Consider the following 15842-nt stretch of genomic DNA (forward strand, 5'->3'; position numbering starts at 1 on the left):
GTTTTCCCTTCACTTTCTGCTGTTGCACTTTAAAAATGTGTGGGAAAAGTAATTTTCCCTTGAAATACAAATGTAAAATTTCACAGGAAACTTAACATTTTTAAAATAAGTTAATTTTTTATTATATCAAGAAAGCTAACCAAAATATTAATAACCTTTAACCTGGAGAAAAAGTATTCTGAGACATAATCATTATCTGATTAAGAAAAATCATCTTGAAGAAAAATGCCAGTAATGAAGGCCTGTATTAGAATCTGATGACTTGCTGTCATCACATGCTAATATTTTGCTGTTGGTCTGGCACTTTTTGAAGGATCCTCTTTAAGTTTTGTGTTCCATTCTTACTGTGAATAGAGGAAACCAGCAAATGGAACAAATATTTTTTTAATAAACTCCAGAATCCAGGTAACTGAAGTTCATGTAAAAAAAAATTGGAATCAGAAGTAGAGGCCTGATTTTACTGAGCAATATCAATCAAGATTCTTTTATTTCTTCAGCTAGACTAGGAGCAATTATCTTAGAAATGCTAAAAAATAACTCAGAATTAGAATAGAATTTTTTAAAAAATCTTTTAATCTTTTAATATTTTAAAATATTTTAATTGTACTAAGTTTTTATCCTGAATTTCAAACATGATCAAATAAAACATTTTTTTCTACTTAGTAGCAGCTGAGTACTTCTATCCTGTGTCACTAGGTGGGGCTCGGCTCCCAGTTTCGAGCTCCAGCTCAGCGTTTGAGATGGGTGTACAGAGCCTCACACCACGGAGAGCCGATATTCACAAATGAGGAAAGATCCTCGTAATACAGTTGAAGAAAATACCAGGAAACAAGGCTCAGATTGGATAACAGATTTAAACACCCACATCCAAAGTGTAATACCAAAAACTCTAGCTTGTTATTTGTCCAATCCTGCCAAAAATTGCCCAAAATATCAATTTTGTGTTTTGTCTTAGCACTTTCACAGGATAGAGCCTGGTTGTGCAGCTGAGTCATTCGAGCACTCCGTGAGGATCAGGGAGCTTTAGAAGTGATATTTTGTAGTGCTGAAATAAAAATGAGATGAAAATGAATTCTGGAGAAAGAGCATTGGATTAGAGAACTGGTCCTCCTTTGTGAGCACTAATGACTTGGCCACTGGCTTGAGCTCTCTCTCTCTGGTGAGAAGCCCATGTTGCAGCCTTTGGTCTCAGTCCCCTGGTCTACGTGGACAAGATGCTGGCTTTATAAAATAGGTATCTTCATTTCAATCTTGTATCCAACTACAGCCACTTCCATGGGAGATTGGTATCATGAGGATCCACATTCACTCCTAAGTCTGCACTGATCTCTCAAGAATGTAACATTTCTTGTAAAGGAAAAGAAAATATTTACAGTCTTGGAGTACCCAGGAACTCACAGTGATTTATTTGAGTTTTAAGACATTTTAAAATTTTCTAACCATTCAACCTGCTTGGTGTGTTGCAGTGGGGGAACCACAACAAGGGAGATTAACATTTACTCTTCTGAGACTACTTGTAGTTTTTAAAGGATGTTTTGCATGTTAGCCGTCTTCAGACATGTTTATCAGCAATGGAGATAAGCAGCAGTGTAAATTCATGGGCATTTTTCATCTCTCTGTTTTTCATGAAGTCACATAGAATATATAGAAACAATCAAACATGAAATCAAGCTTCCTGACTCCAAGCTTTAATAACAAACTTCTAGTTATTTTTTATGACTGTAGTTTATTCACTGAGAATGAGTCCTGGTGCTGCCTGCTTGGGGCTCAACTTTCTTACCAAGAAACTTACCTGATTAAAACTGGAGCAGGAATGAATGTGGACTGGGAGAGGAAAGTGCTAAATGAAAACATGACAGTTCCTTGCTAGACTGGTTAAGTGAGATGACTATCCCTATCTGTATCCCCTTCTGGGTCAGACAAGGAACAGAGACCAATTATTTTAATAACAGGACACGGTAACTGGGAAACTCAGCTTAAAAGCAAACATTTTCTGCCTAATTAGAGAAGGTGCAGCTGAGCATAATTTCCATTGCTCTCAAATGATCTTGCTTATGTACAATAGCTTAGCAGGCAGGCACTGTTCTCTAGGTAGCTATGCTTGGAAAATCCTGAACTGTAAGACCCAGAAACCAAACATAATGCCTCCTATTATTCTCAAGCTGCTGCTCAGGTTTGCATTCTAAGTGCAGGTGTTTATGACCTCATGTCTCTTGGACCATTCAGTATGAAATTTCTCATTGCAGGTGCTGAAGATTTTTGAAAAACATCAGCACATATTATTCAGTCACTTTAAATAATGAAATTAAAAAAACAGACAATATGGTATCCCTTCTTGGATAGTAGTAAAGAAATTATTACATGTTATTTCATCAGAAATTTTTAATGGACAAGAGGAAAGAAATGCTTCTAGCTTTTTCTCATAATTTGAGAAAATTCATCAATATTTACCCAGACCATTTTGATAAATCATTGTGTATGCTCAGTCAACTTGATGAACTTCATAGCTAAAGGATCTGTCGTCTGTGCCTGCATGGTGTACCCAGGGCCTGGCTGGGACAGTCTGGGCAGCCCTGAAAGGTGCTTCTGACCTGTCATGTGCCTTCACTCTTTCACCTTCACATCACTGACTGTCCTGATGGAGAGCAGGCACAATGGACAAAGACTGCTCCTGAGATGAATGTAAAGAAAAAGGAGAACTGCCTATTGTTTCTGGAGTTGATAAGGAATACTTTGGTTGATAAGGAAAGCAGGACCTAGCAGGTGTCTGAGAAGGATGAGGGATTCAAAAAATCAGTATCATGAGAGCATTTAACCTAAGGCTGTAGACAGTGGGCCATTATGCCTCTGTTGAGGCACAGTAACAGACTGAAAGCCAGGACTGGCTCAGCAAAGACACCAGCAACAGAAGTGAAATGGAAATGGAAGCAGGGGAATGGCTGCCAGAGAGAGAAGGTGGAGGGAGGACTGGCATGCAAGGGACAGCATGCAGGATTTGAGGAAAGGGTGGGGCTGGATGTGAGTGAGACTGAGAGATAGGAGGAACTGGCTGAAAAAAGGAGGCCAAGATTGAAAAAAGTAGGACCCTGAGAGCTAAGGGAGGCTAGAACTGGTATGGGGAGGAATGAAACTGGCCAGGGAGGAAAAGGGTAGGCAGTGAAAACTGTGTGGGCATAGCACAAGTCCTGAAGGTACTTAAAAGATTAAGACTGTGGGGAATGATCAAAAGAATCTGGGTCTGCCACCACTCCCTTTCTCAAGCAGAGTATCACCTTTCCTCTCCTGCCAGCAAATATCCTCAGTGTTGGCCGGAGAGTGCCAGAGTGCCCTGGCAGAGTCAGGCCTGGCTATCGACCCAAAGCTCCCAGCCAGATTTCTGATCAGAGTACTGCCACTGCTCCTCTGGATCCACTGGCAGACTTCTGTCCAAGGCAGCTAAAGAGTCCAATCTTTCTGATGACTTGAGTTAGTTTCTTTGTGATGCTCCATCCTTGCTTTTCTGTTTGCTCATCTCTTTGCTGATCATTTACAGATGGACTTTCTAAATACTTAGTTGTAAATATAATTATGAAAATGCACAAAAGATAAAATAAGCAATATTTTTTCTAGTAATTTTTAGATGTTTTACTTCTCAGCCTTCTCACTTGAATTTAACAAATTAATAACCAAATTAATAATCAAATTCTTCTGGATATTTCTAGTGCATTGAGAAGCTCTATTTTTTTTCAGGATAATGATTGTTGAGTCTTCTAGCCAGCAGTCTGGAAGAACTGAGTGTGCACATCTTACTGCCTCTATAGTTTTAGATTACTGCTGCAAACCACCATCCCTCCTGTGATTTACCAAACATATGAATCATTCAAGGAACGAGTATAATACCACAAAGTTAATTTGTTCCACTTGCCACACAAGCATGCAGACATCTGCACAAAGAGCCCTTTCATTCCTCACAAGGTAGAGCACAGCCTGACCCTAGAAAAGTGTTTGCTGAGTTGAACTTGATAATAAACTTTAGAGGTGACTCATTTCAAGGTCTGAGAACAGAGCAAGAGAACCAATGTTTCAGGATCACATGGAACATTACCACCAAGCCAGACAAGGCTGGAGCTGTACCTTTGTGGGAAATCAGGATTACAATGTGCCCAGGGCTCTGACAGTAAATGGTATGGGTAGCAGACAGTGAAAGAGCTTGAACTGAAACACTTCTGTGTTTCAGGGCTGTTCATGTCCCTCTCTGGTCTAAAGAGCAGACACGCCAGTACATCTGAGTGTCTCAATACAGAGAACAGACAAGTTACACTGCTCTTAAAAACATCCCCTCAAAAAGCCAGGGAAGGGAATTGCTTGAGTTTCAGAGGAATTGGGAAGTGAAAGCTGTGGATTTGTAAGGTTGGGAAAGGATTGCTTGCTCTGTAAATTATGTAAACGGAAGGAAGGATGGAAGATATTCTTGAGAGCCACAAAGAGAATGGAATAACCTAGGATAAACCCAAATCAAACAGTATTGCAAAAGGCTTCAATCTGGACCTCATGGAGTATGCAGAAATATCTGTAACCTGCAGAGTCAGGTTTAGTTCTGAATGAAAACAATGACATGTGTTCATTAGTTGGGTGGAGACCAGGGAAATGTGGTTTTTATCAACACTAAGATAAGTAGCAGAATCATTGCAACGACTAGAGAGAAGTCTTTTCTGAAAGCACAAGATGCTTCACTGATATTTTAGTCCTTGTAAAGACAATTTACATTAATAGAATCAGCTACTGAGAGTTTGCCAGAGAAAAATCATGGTGTTGTATCCAGAGAGACAGCTTGGACTGTAGGGCTTTCGAAGAGCCGCGAGGGCAGAAGGAGCAGGTGTCCCCGTCTCCCGCTGGATGTCACTGTCGCGCAGCTCTGCGCCCTGCAGCTCCTCCGGCAAACCCAGGGACCGCGCATGGCTCAGCGACACGGGCTGCTAGGAGCCTTCAGTGCCATCTGTTGGAGCTTTTAGCTTTGGACTTTGCGAGCACTGCTTTTCACCGGTCCCTCTGGTGGAAACAGCCTAACTTCATGGATTTATTGCGTCTAGATGTTTATTGTACTGAGGTTTGACGGCATGTACAATTCTCTCTGTGTTAATTAGTTGTCTTTTTAAAACAAAGCCTTCCAATATCTAGTGAGGCTTGGGCAGCAGCATATATTATTCTGCTTTTCTTCCTCAAAATAACACAGGTTTTATTTAGAGAAGGCAATAGGCCATCTAGTTTATTCAAATGTAAAGCTCCCAACAACAACACAGGCAGCCAGCACAGAATTTACTCAAGTTAGTAGTCCATTTGTAGATTTAATTATATTCACTGCACAGTGTGGCCAATTACTTTATGTGAGAATAATCATTATTTTAGTCAGGTGTTCCAGGGAAAGGGTGTTCATGGACAATAGTGTGTTTCTGCATGAGTTTTATACAACTAGACAGGATCTGAAGTTCCACTGCAACACACGTTAAAAGACTTAAATATCTTCCTTGCCTGAAAAGGGAATACTGAACACCCTGCTTTGCACAGCCTGTTGAAGCAGGAGGAAAGGTGATTATCTAGGTACTTAGCCAATAGGCTCCCTTGTCAAAGAATGATCAATCTGCTCTCCAAACACCGATGTTTGAACAGCACGTCTATAAGATCACTATGTGGCCAGTCATACTGAGTCAGATAATGGCCCACAGATGTCTGTTATTTATCTGACCTACTCTTTTTACTACCTTTGGTTTACCTTCATTTTTTTACAGACTTCTCATAAATTACCTGCTCAATTTATGTTTTGTCTTAATCAGTCATGAGAAGAAAAATCAACAGCGAGTGGAATGCAGTAATGGGCCCAGCAGCCACTGGTGGTGTTACAGACATGAGATGGCATGACTTACGTAAACAGTTTATTCATCTCCATTAAAGTGACATTGAATCAGCACTCTCCCAGATGGGTAGCTCTAACTCATAGAAATTCTGCAGTCATTCTTAGAAGCACACCTATTTATTGGGTAAGAGTGCAATAGCTGAAATATTTGCTAAGAATTGTGGTCCAGTTCTGCAAAACCTAATTAAATGTGAAATAGCTAGAGAAATAATTCCTACTCTCTTAAGAATTCTTGGAATCTAATACTATAAACAATTTTTTTGGAGAGAGAAATCCTGAAATCCAACGTGCTTTCAATTTAATTTTTTCCCATTATCTGAAAAGATATAGAATATTGTTACATGTTATATATCAAACTTTCTCACAAAACTTATCCTGCACATGTGCATGAAGTTCAGCTAGGCAGAGCAGCTGGAGTCTAAAATCAGAAGCATGGAGCTCCATGTCATTGGCCAGCCCCACTCTCCTCTCATCCATTGCCTGCTGGTACTCCCAGTACCAATATATAGTTTAACACAATATGCAATCACTTTGTGTCAATGTTTCCATAAATCATTTAAAGTGAAAGAAGAAACAGTTTTCATTTAATAGCAGGAAGATCAATATTAACTAATCCTGTAGCATTGTCACTAGAGTTAACATTTTTCCATTACTAAGATTAAAGAACTGCATTCTTTTGAGACTTCTTTTCAAGTAACATTTCTGCTTCTGCAATAACAACTCATCAATCTGTTCATAATGCTTGTCATGAACAATCTTATTGTGTGAAGTGTTTTTGTGGTGTTAGGTAAAACGAGATACAGTCTTACACCGAGACCTGTGTAAAGCAAAATGTACATAAATGACTAGATATTGTTGCAGTTTTGATTTATTTTAATCTTTGCACATAAACTGAGGGCTGTTACTCATCTGTTGTGATTAAACCATAGAACAACGCTATTCCTAGTCTGTCACATTATGGGTAAAGTCATGGGATAGCTACTGTGCTTTGATTGCATTCATGCAGTAAAAAAGAATTAGCAGTCTCCTAGCTGTTCCCAATGCTTGTCCTACTAACTGTGTATCATTAGAGTGGAGAATACTATTAGGCAATGTTTGATACTAAAACACTCAATGGAAGGTAAAAACTTCTTCTTTGAGCAGCTATTTGAGGAACCAAGATTTTGCAGCAATCATTGCGTGCTTAAAAATGGAAAGATATTTTGAAAAAAGGATGTTGACCCTCTTTCTAGTGACTAAAATTTGAAGTTGTCAAACTGACATGAGCAATGGCAGTATAACAATTTCCTGTCCACGTAGCATATTTGCACAACATAATGTTGCTGATAACACTAACTAGGAAAGTGCACAACCCAAAGGATGTGGATGTGTCTGGGAATTCCCATGGCCCTTCCTGTGTACCAGTAAAGGAATAAGACAAAACAAACATCTCTTATTCATAGAGTTTGCTCCTCTTCACCTTGTTGATAAGTGAACTTTACGCTTCAGTTTCCCTGTCTAAAGTCAATTAAAAGTGATCCAGCTTTCTGTCAACACTTGGCTCAGAAAATAAATGCCATATAAGAAACTATTTAGAAATGGATTGCTTTGGGTATGTAACTGTTCCAGGAGAGGTAGAGGCAAAAGGTGATTCTGGTCTCTTTTTGGCTTGTCTTTGAACCCATAGAAACCCATGGACTGTAGTGGTCTGGCTGGCATAGCTCAAAGTGGATTATTTGAAATGGACACAGGACACACCAGAGACCTGCACTCACACTAGGCCCCATATGATTACTCATTTGTAGAAATTTGTTCTCTTATTCTTTCAGGCAGAATTTACACAAGGTTTGGGTTAAATGTAGGGATGTGTCCTTTTGATAGTTCACTCTTTCTTCTGTGCCTGACTTTCTGCTGTCCAGCAAGTATTTTCAGCCCTCCCTGCCTCAGTCCTGCCTCTTGCTTGGTAAACTAGCAGCAACTGTGTTTATCTAATCTCCTAAAGCACCCTCTAATCTATGTATAAAAGCATGCTGGCTTTGCCACACATGGCTTTGTTTATTGAATTAATCTGGTTGTGGTCTGCTGTGCACCACACCCAGTGTAAGGAGAAAAATACATATATTGCATATAAGTTGTAATTTTGATAGTACTCATGTAACAAGACTACTGAAATTTTAAAACTAGTGGCCAGTGTATATTTCCACCTGATTTGTTTTTTAAAAATTCAAATATTCAATTTTTACTGTGGTAGTAGTCACCAAAACCAAAATATTTTTATATTTGATAATGTAATCTTAATAAAACATTCAACTGTGATATGTTTCCCTCAGGAACCAGCTATCTGCAAAGTTTCAACATCCACATCATCGGGAGTCACAGTTGGATCCAGATTTCTTTGAATTATTTTGAAAATCAGCAATAAAAAATAGTTTTTTATGCCATCTTTCCATAGAATAATGCAATTTCCATTCTCACTGGTCCCAGAGAAGTATATATTCACTGTGTATCTGATCCTTTAAAAAGAGAAAAAGGCATAATCCACAGAATTTTAGCAAGTGTGGTCTGCTTTACTTATCACTCTTCTTCTAAGAGGGTTATGAAACAAATACTGGGGGCCAAGGTAAATAGCGTTTCAGTGATTGTATAACAGCACATGCCATGGATCTGCCTGTTAAACAGATCTGATCAGATCTGTTGGAAGTAGCTGGAAGTTTTCTTACCCACATTAACAAGCTGTATTCTGTGTTTCATTTTGTGTTGCTGTGGAATGCTGTAAAACCTTTAATTAAAACTGGAAGTGTAAAGATACTGAATTTCCAAACATGGCACTTTGTTCCTTTGTAACTTATTTTAAAAACTCTTCTGCAGATATGTTTGCAAACCAAGCCACTAGTCACGTCTTTCATGTTGCAACTTGCTTTTCAGGTTTTTCCATGAGAACCCCATGCTGGTATTTCATTATTCTACAACAATTTGGATTTTTGTAAGCATCTGTATCTTTGGTAACTGGAAGGAAGTTCCTCCTTGCTCATACTCAAGTTTGTTGCAACTTATTAAAATTTAGAAATCCCCATGTGTAAATCTCACTTCCTGTCTACTAGTGATCAGTGAAGTCGCATTTTAATAGTGGCTAAAGAGGCTAATTTTTGATGCAGTTGTCCATTTTTCTTTGGATTCCATCTCTATATATCATGTGGCAGAGAGTGCTAGGTGTAGTATGGAAAATTTAGTGAGACAGAGAAAACAAAGCAACCGATGTCTCAAAAGTTCCATGGTCAGAAGCAAAGGCTCCTGCAACAGAAAAGTCAAGGAGGGAGAGAGAGGAGAGATGCGCCTCAGGACAATGATATTAAATGCTTGAGTAATCAGGGAGAAAACAGACTTTAGAAGTGTAGACAGCAAAGTTTCTCAGACCATCTCCTGTGATTTTTCTTTGTTCTTACTTACAACTAAGAATGAATATTATAGACAGAATGAATTCAGAAATCTTATGAGTCTAACTCCTAAGTTATTATTTCAGTGGCAAAATATAGAAATGGACTAAATCCTCCCTGTCTATTAAGAAACATTCAGAAGGAATAGGAAATATTAAACAATGGAACAGGAAGGTTTGGGGACAAAACCAAAAGCAGGTATTCAATATGATTCTCATCTGTCATTTCTCATTGTGATAAAGGAGAAAGAGAGATGTACAAGAGCATACTCTGGGTGCTAACATTTGCTGACCTTCCTGACGTCTCAACAAATTAATTCTGCACCTCATGCCTGGACCTCTCCAGGGATGGAAGGAGAGAGTCAGAGTGTTCCTGTTTGCTGTGGTTTGTGCCTATTTATTCATGGATTTTGAATCAGCCATGTTACTGATGCCATCCGGGCTTTGATGTTCTCAGAGCACATGGTAACAGCTCCTGAGACACTCACCCTCTGGTACAGTACTTACTGTGTATACATTTTTCTCCTAAAATGAAATTAATTGAATAATGATTCCTATGACTGATTCAGATCTTTCTTCTGTTTATGAAATGACACTGGCTAATTTCTAATTAAATTTTTTATGTTGTTTTCTTCAACTAATAATTTTTTTTAACTTTTCCCCCCTTCACTTCACTGATGACCTGGTCTAACAGTTAAAAGTAGTTAAAATAGTTGAATAACTGATAATTAAAAACTATATTAAACCTAATAACTGATGCCTAGATTTATTTTGACTCAGGTCTATCCACTTGCCAGCATCTTCTCCAGGGATATATAGGCCTATGTACAAGTATGCTGGGACCATATATTTAACCTGAAGGTAGTGGCTCTGTGAGGATACAGATGACCAGATATTTAGAGTTACAGGGCATTCCTGAGAGCAAACATGACAAATCAGTTGGTTACCAGCTGGCTACATGGCCACATGTACCCTGTACAGTTCTCTAAACTAAAATGTGAATTGTTAGATCACAGTATTGTGACCTTCAGCATGAATGTGAACAGCTAAAGAGCAGTAAGGAGGGATGGATATATAAGCAGATAATGGACAGAGGAGCAGACAATGCAAAATTATCCATCTGTGCTCTGATTCATAGAAATGAGTGGCCCAGGCACAATGAAAGATGGACAGAGTCATTATTTGGTTTCATTCTGAAAGGAAGCAATATAAGAATGACAGAAAATAGAATATGCAACAAGTTCCTTTTTTTGTCTCTAATATACTCCTTTTGTGGTTTATTTAATCTTTTTTTCTTTTTTTGCCCATTACACCAATATTGAAAATAGAAAGCAAATTAAAAGTAGATAAAGGGAAAATGAGTGTTAGAGACTGACTCACTCTGATTCACAGCCCCCCATCAAATGGGTCTTGCAGAGTTCAGGTGGTCTAAATTGGAGTAGCCTTGTAGTTACAGCATAATGGACAGACAGAAAATGTCTCTGGAACTGCCAGGCTGGAATTTTTATAAAAATTAAAATTGACTGAAGCCTGTTGTTATTACAACTCTTATTGCAACTCTGTAGTAATAAGAGTTGAAGTGGACAAATATATGTAGTAAAGCATTAAAAATAAATCTTGTGTGTATGCCTGTACTTCCAGCTGAACCCTAGGCAGGCAGTAATCAGCCTGTTACTGAGAGGCAGCACTGCAGGTCAGCAAGACAACAGAATGCAAAATGCCAAATTACTGCAAAAAGATTATTCCTCTGTCCATCTCACACATACACAGCAGTGTTTGCAGTTAGCAGAGTTGTGTCAGTGCTTCCTAGCAGACACAGACTGCCCACAGGCTCCCACAGGCTCAAAAGTCACATGATGTCTATATTCCCTGTATTTTTCATCAATATGTGTAGAACAGCTAAGCTGTAACACTGTAAAGCAATAAATAAACATGTGCTTACCCAAACAATTAGAACTTGTTTATCTTCCCTTGAAATTCCAGTTAGTAGTGGGTTGCATAATGGCTTTTCCCCATTGCAGTCAAGCATCCACCTTACCAGAAAAGGCAGCCAACACCCATCTAGACTAAATAGTGTGTTCATCCCTGCAGTGGTGGGGCACAGCCCAAGAGCAATGTTTGCCCTGTTGCAAGGGTCCTTATGAGACAGAGAAGGGGCCCCAGAATATATTCCAGGAACTGACTTTTCCTCTGGAAGGGAACACAAAGATTCATTGTGCTCCAGCGCCTCCAAGCCATTGTGCTTTGAAAATGTAGCATCTGGTCCAAAATCTAGTAACTCTGGGCAATCTAACTGAGCATACGTTTCTCAAACTGTATAAAATGTATTTGCTGTGCCAAGTGTTCTGTTCTAAGGCTTTAAGAGGATGCCAGACATGAACAGTTGAATGTGGGTCAGCGTTGACCAAGGTGATCTGATCAAGGATTTGGCACTTTTGCAGGATATCTCTTCGGTATTAAAAATGGTAGTCTGTCATTTTACTACGGATTATTTATGGTCCATAGAATCAGCCTGTTACTATTTTTCTTTCCTATTTTACTATTTGCTTTTACAGTGCTATTCCATTCCCAGAATTGTCAGTAATCATCTTTCTCTGTCAGTTAGCTGTTGACTGATATAGAAAACAGTGTAAAAATTTCTGAAGCCAATGGGGCTGAAAGTCTGTAAACAATGCAGGAAGGAGCTATGCAGTATCTTTGCATCACAAAATATTTAGTAAACAATCATCTCTAAAATGTATACTTTAGGAAGCAGGGCTCCAAACAGTCCTCCCTGATGATGGCTTAAAATTAACATAAAGTAAACCCATAAAAGTGGAAACAAGAGACATAATTAGCTCTCCTTCATTTATGCTACACAGATTCCAGCCTTTTTCAATTTAATGAAAGTGTTTATTCCTCCAAGCAGACTATGACTGCCAAAAATAACAATTTGATTAATGATTAGCAGCAGTAAATACAAAATGTTTGTATCGTGTTATGTATGGAGCCCTGAAAAAGTCATAGCAATATTGAGTCATGGACTTGACTAACTTAACCAGACAGAGAGGATGTCTTAGATGGGGAAGGTGGTGCCAACACAAGATGTGCCCTCTTTTCAGACACACACTGAGGAAGATCACAACCATTGTCTGCTTTGCCATTTGCAGGACATTGCTGTCTGAACTCAGTATGAGAAGTGAGGCTTGAGGAACCATATGTAAGTAATGCTGACTTCTGAGAGATTGTCTTCACACTTTCACTTACTTAAGCAAACAGGAAAAAAAGGAAAGAAAATCAGGAAAAATATGTCAAATTTACTTAATGACATAATGATAGGAAGAACTTCAGAATGATAAATCTCTTGTAGTTCAAGAGTTTTTGTAGCTTATGAATAATGATAACCACAATTCTCAGTGAACTCAGTCTAAGTGAAAGAAAATCAGGCTATAAAAAGTAAAATTTGGAAAACACCTTATCATGTGAAGTTAGCTACAGAAGCTATAGAGAGTGAGTCACAGCAGGTCAGTGCAGAGATCTGCCATCCCAGGAACCATCTGAGCATTGCATTAGTTGAAATCTTTTCTTGCATTTCATTTCATGCCTATCTGACAGATTAGCAAATAGATTTCTACACTCAGTGAAGCATAAACTCACTATTCATCTTAAGAGAATAAACCACAAATTAGTGAGGTTTGCACAGTATCTGTGTTGAGTTTTTTATGTGCCACCAAGCAGTAGTGAAATAGGACAGCGGGACTGAGCTCCCAGTTTGTGGAAAGGCAGATGGGAGACCTGGACTGTGGAGTGCTGGCAGGAGGTGTGGTACAAATGTGGGTGCAGCACAGAGCTTTGGGCTCTGTGGTAGGACAGGCAGAGCAGCACTGAGGAGCTGTGACCTTATGCTCTTTTGGAAGCAGAGTGAATATGGTGGGGTAAAGCTTAGGGGCTGGGAGGATGATTTGAACCAGGTGTAGTAAGAAGGCAGCTGGCAGGGTTCCAGGGGCCAGGCAAGGACAAAGGAGTGAGACCTGGGGCAAGGGAGGAACATGGGAATGAACCTTGAGCATAATGAGGAGGTGCAGCTCATGGCACCACCTCAGATGTGGGGCAGGCATGGAGCTGTAGGGCTTGGGGCTGAGGAGAGCCACCAGGACGGGCAGAATTGCAGCGAGTCCCTGGCAGGGCTCCAGAGAAGCCGTTCCCCAGCAGTGCTCCTGCAGCACGGGCACTGAGCTCGAGGGACGGCTGCCAGGCCCAGCAGTGCCCGCGGCCGGGGACAGGAGCGGCACAGGCGCGGCAGCCAGGGCGTGCTGAGAACATGGGACAGCACAGCCCAGAGCCTAGGAATGTCGAAATGCCCAGACCTTGGTTCTGCGCCCACACAATGATAAAGAGGAAGGAGAAAGCGAGAACTTTTACAGAGCAAGTGGTAACGTGCTCTGTCCCATGATCCTCCCTGGAAACACTTGGCAAAACATGGGTTGCTGTCTACACTGATTTGTGTCAAATGGCAACAACATGTCTGACGGTCCAAAAACTGTCTTCAGCGTACCACAGAGCAAGGCAGGAGACTGCAGCCTGATAATATATTTTTTTTGTGGCAAAGTTGATTGAGCAACTTGTCATTTTTTCCTTTTCTCCTTTCCCATCTACTTAGTTGAAGGATTGCTTTTAATAACTCATCTGCCATGGGAGAAAGTACACTTCTAAATTATTTTCAACTACAGAAATTGAAGAGTTCATGGCATCATTATTATTGCTTTTATTAGGATTATGCCTTTTCTTTCCCCAAAAGATGTCCTTTCCCTAATTAAAAAAAAATCCAAAACATGAATTATATACTCCCTATGACAAGCTAAATTTTAGCATCTAAAACCCCCAGAGAAATGGAAGAGTTGACTCCAACATAAGAAACTTGCTGAGTAATGCTACTCCTTAAAAAAATTCTACTCCGACTCATGCAAACCACATCCTTTATAAACAGATCTCACTACTCCATGTTGCATAATGTCTATGGCAGTTGTGCTCGTTATCAGCTTTATTAGCACTTAATAACCACACAAATATTTTCCAGTTCTTTTGCTTGTTATGTCTGTGTATGGTTATACTAAACGCTGTGTCAGAAATTGCTACGAATAGGACTGCTACATTCCTTAGCGCTGAGCAGTAATCCTTCTTTAGAAAAAAGAGGCAATTCCTCCTCATTGAGCTTTTTCCCTTGGGTGGTGCATGCATACTTACATATACACATGTGTATGTGGCAAGTGTATGTATACATAGATATAGATTATATAGATATGGATATAAATAAATCTCAATACATATGCACACTGCTCTATACCAAAATATGATATTTCTGAATAGTACAGTTCATATGTCCTATAACCTGCATATAACATCTTACACATAAAGGATTGTAAAACCAAACAGCATTCAAGACACATTTTAGGGTTTAATGCCTACTGGTAAGAAGATAGAAATAAACACCAAAAGAGTTAATTTTGTGTTGTGGAAAATAGAACTTAATGTGGAAAAATAACAGTGAAATCAAAAGGGAGAGGCTGCTCTCTGTCTACCTTACTAAAAACATATCATATCTTAGTTCTGCATTCCTTGTGAACCTTGAATTCCTATCCAAGTTGATAAAGCACAGTAAAGTGAAAGTTAGGATTTAAAAAATCTATTCATACAGATTTGTGAATGAATATTGACATGACCACAGTATTTATTTTAGAACACTACATCAGAGAGATGTTACAATGTTTACCTCAGAAACAGATCTTACTGTAACAAAAATGATTTGTACAATCAGTGATCTTCCAGGTCTTATTTCTTGTGTTGGTAAACAGCTTCATGACTAAAGATGCCCAGAAGCACAGTAAGATGTGCAGGCTATGGATCATATACTATCTAGTACATAACCTCTAAACATATTAGAATGAGTTTATAAAAGTATGAACCTAATTTTCTCACATGTATCAAAAAATGTAGTGAAATCTCAAGTATTAGAATACGAAACAGCAGCTAAATCTGGGATATATTCAGCTGTGAAAATAAGAGAACACTGTTTTTTATTTTAATAGAGGAACTTTTCAAGTCATATAACATTTAGCCATTGTCTCTTATGCAAGAGAAACTCTCTCTAATCTCCCCATCAACATATACTTGTTGATTTCAATGTCTTTGCCAAAGGCTTTTCTCCACTGACCCAGAAGTTTTGCTTAGTAGGCAAAAGATTTCATGCTACTTGCTTTGATGTGTCACTACATTCAATCAAATAGTATTTATATTTCATGGGACATTTTACACAACTGTGAGAAAAGATCATGTTTCTCACAGCTACTTTTAAGCTGATCTGGTATGGAAATGAATATGGCTTATCCTTACAGCAATATAAAGATGTGTGTTTGTACATACAAACAAAAGCATCATAGCTGTCTGCAGAGCTGACAGATAAAGTTTGCAGGTGTCATTGACCAAGGCACTTAGCTCCTCATGACCCCATTTCCTTATCTGAGAATGAAAGACTGTATCACCTAGACTTCTACCTTTCTTTAA

General features: G+C 39.1%; 1 long non-coding RNA gene across 1 annotated transcript in view; it reads right to left on the minus strand.

The window, feature by feature from the left end:
* Positions 1-955: 955 nt before the first annotated feature.
* Positions 956-15842, minus strand: part of LOC134423061 (uncharacterized) — a 50270-nt gene continuing 35383 nt past the window's right edge. Inside the window, exon 3 of the long non-coding RNA XR_010028996.1 lies at positions 956-1045. This is a non-coding gene — a long non-coding RNA (uncharacterized LOC134423061). The remainder of the gene's footprint in view (positions 1046-15842) is intronic.

This window comes from Melospiza melodia, chromosome 11 (assembly GCF_035770615.1).
Source record: "Melospiza melodia melodia isolate bMelMel2 chromosome 11, bMelMel2.pri, whole genome shotgun sequence".
NCBI classification, from domain to species: Eukaryota; Metazoa; Chordata; class Aves; order Passeriformes; family Passerellidae; genus Melospiza; species Melospiza melodia.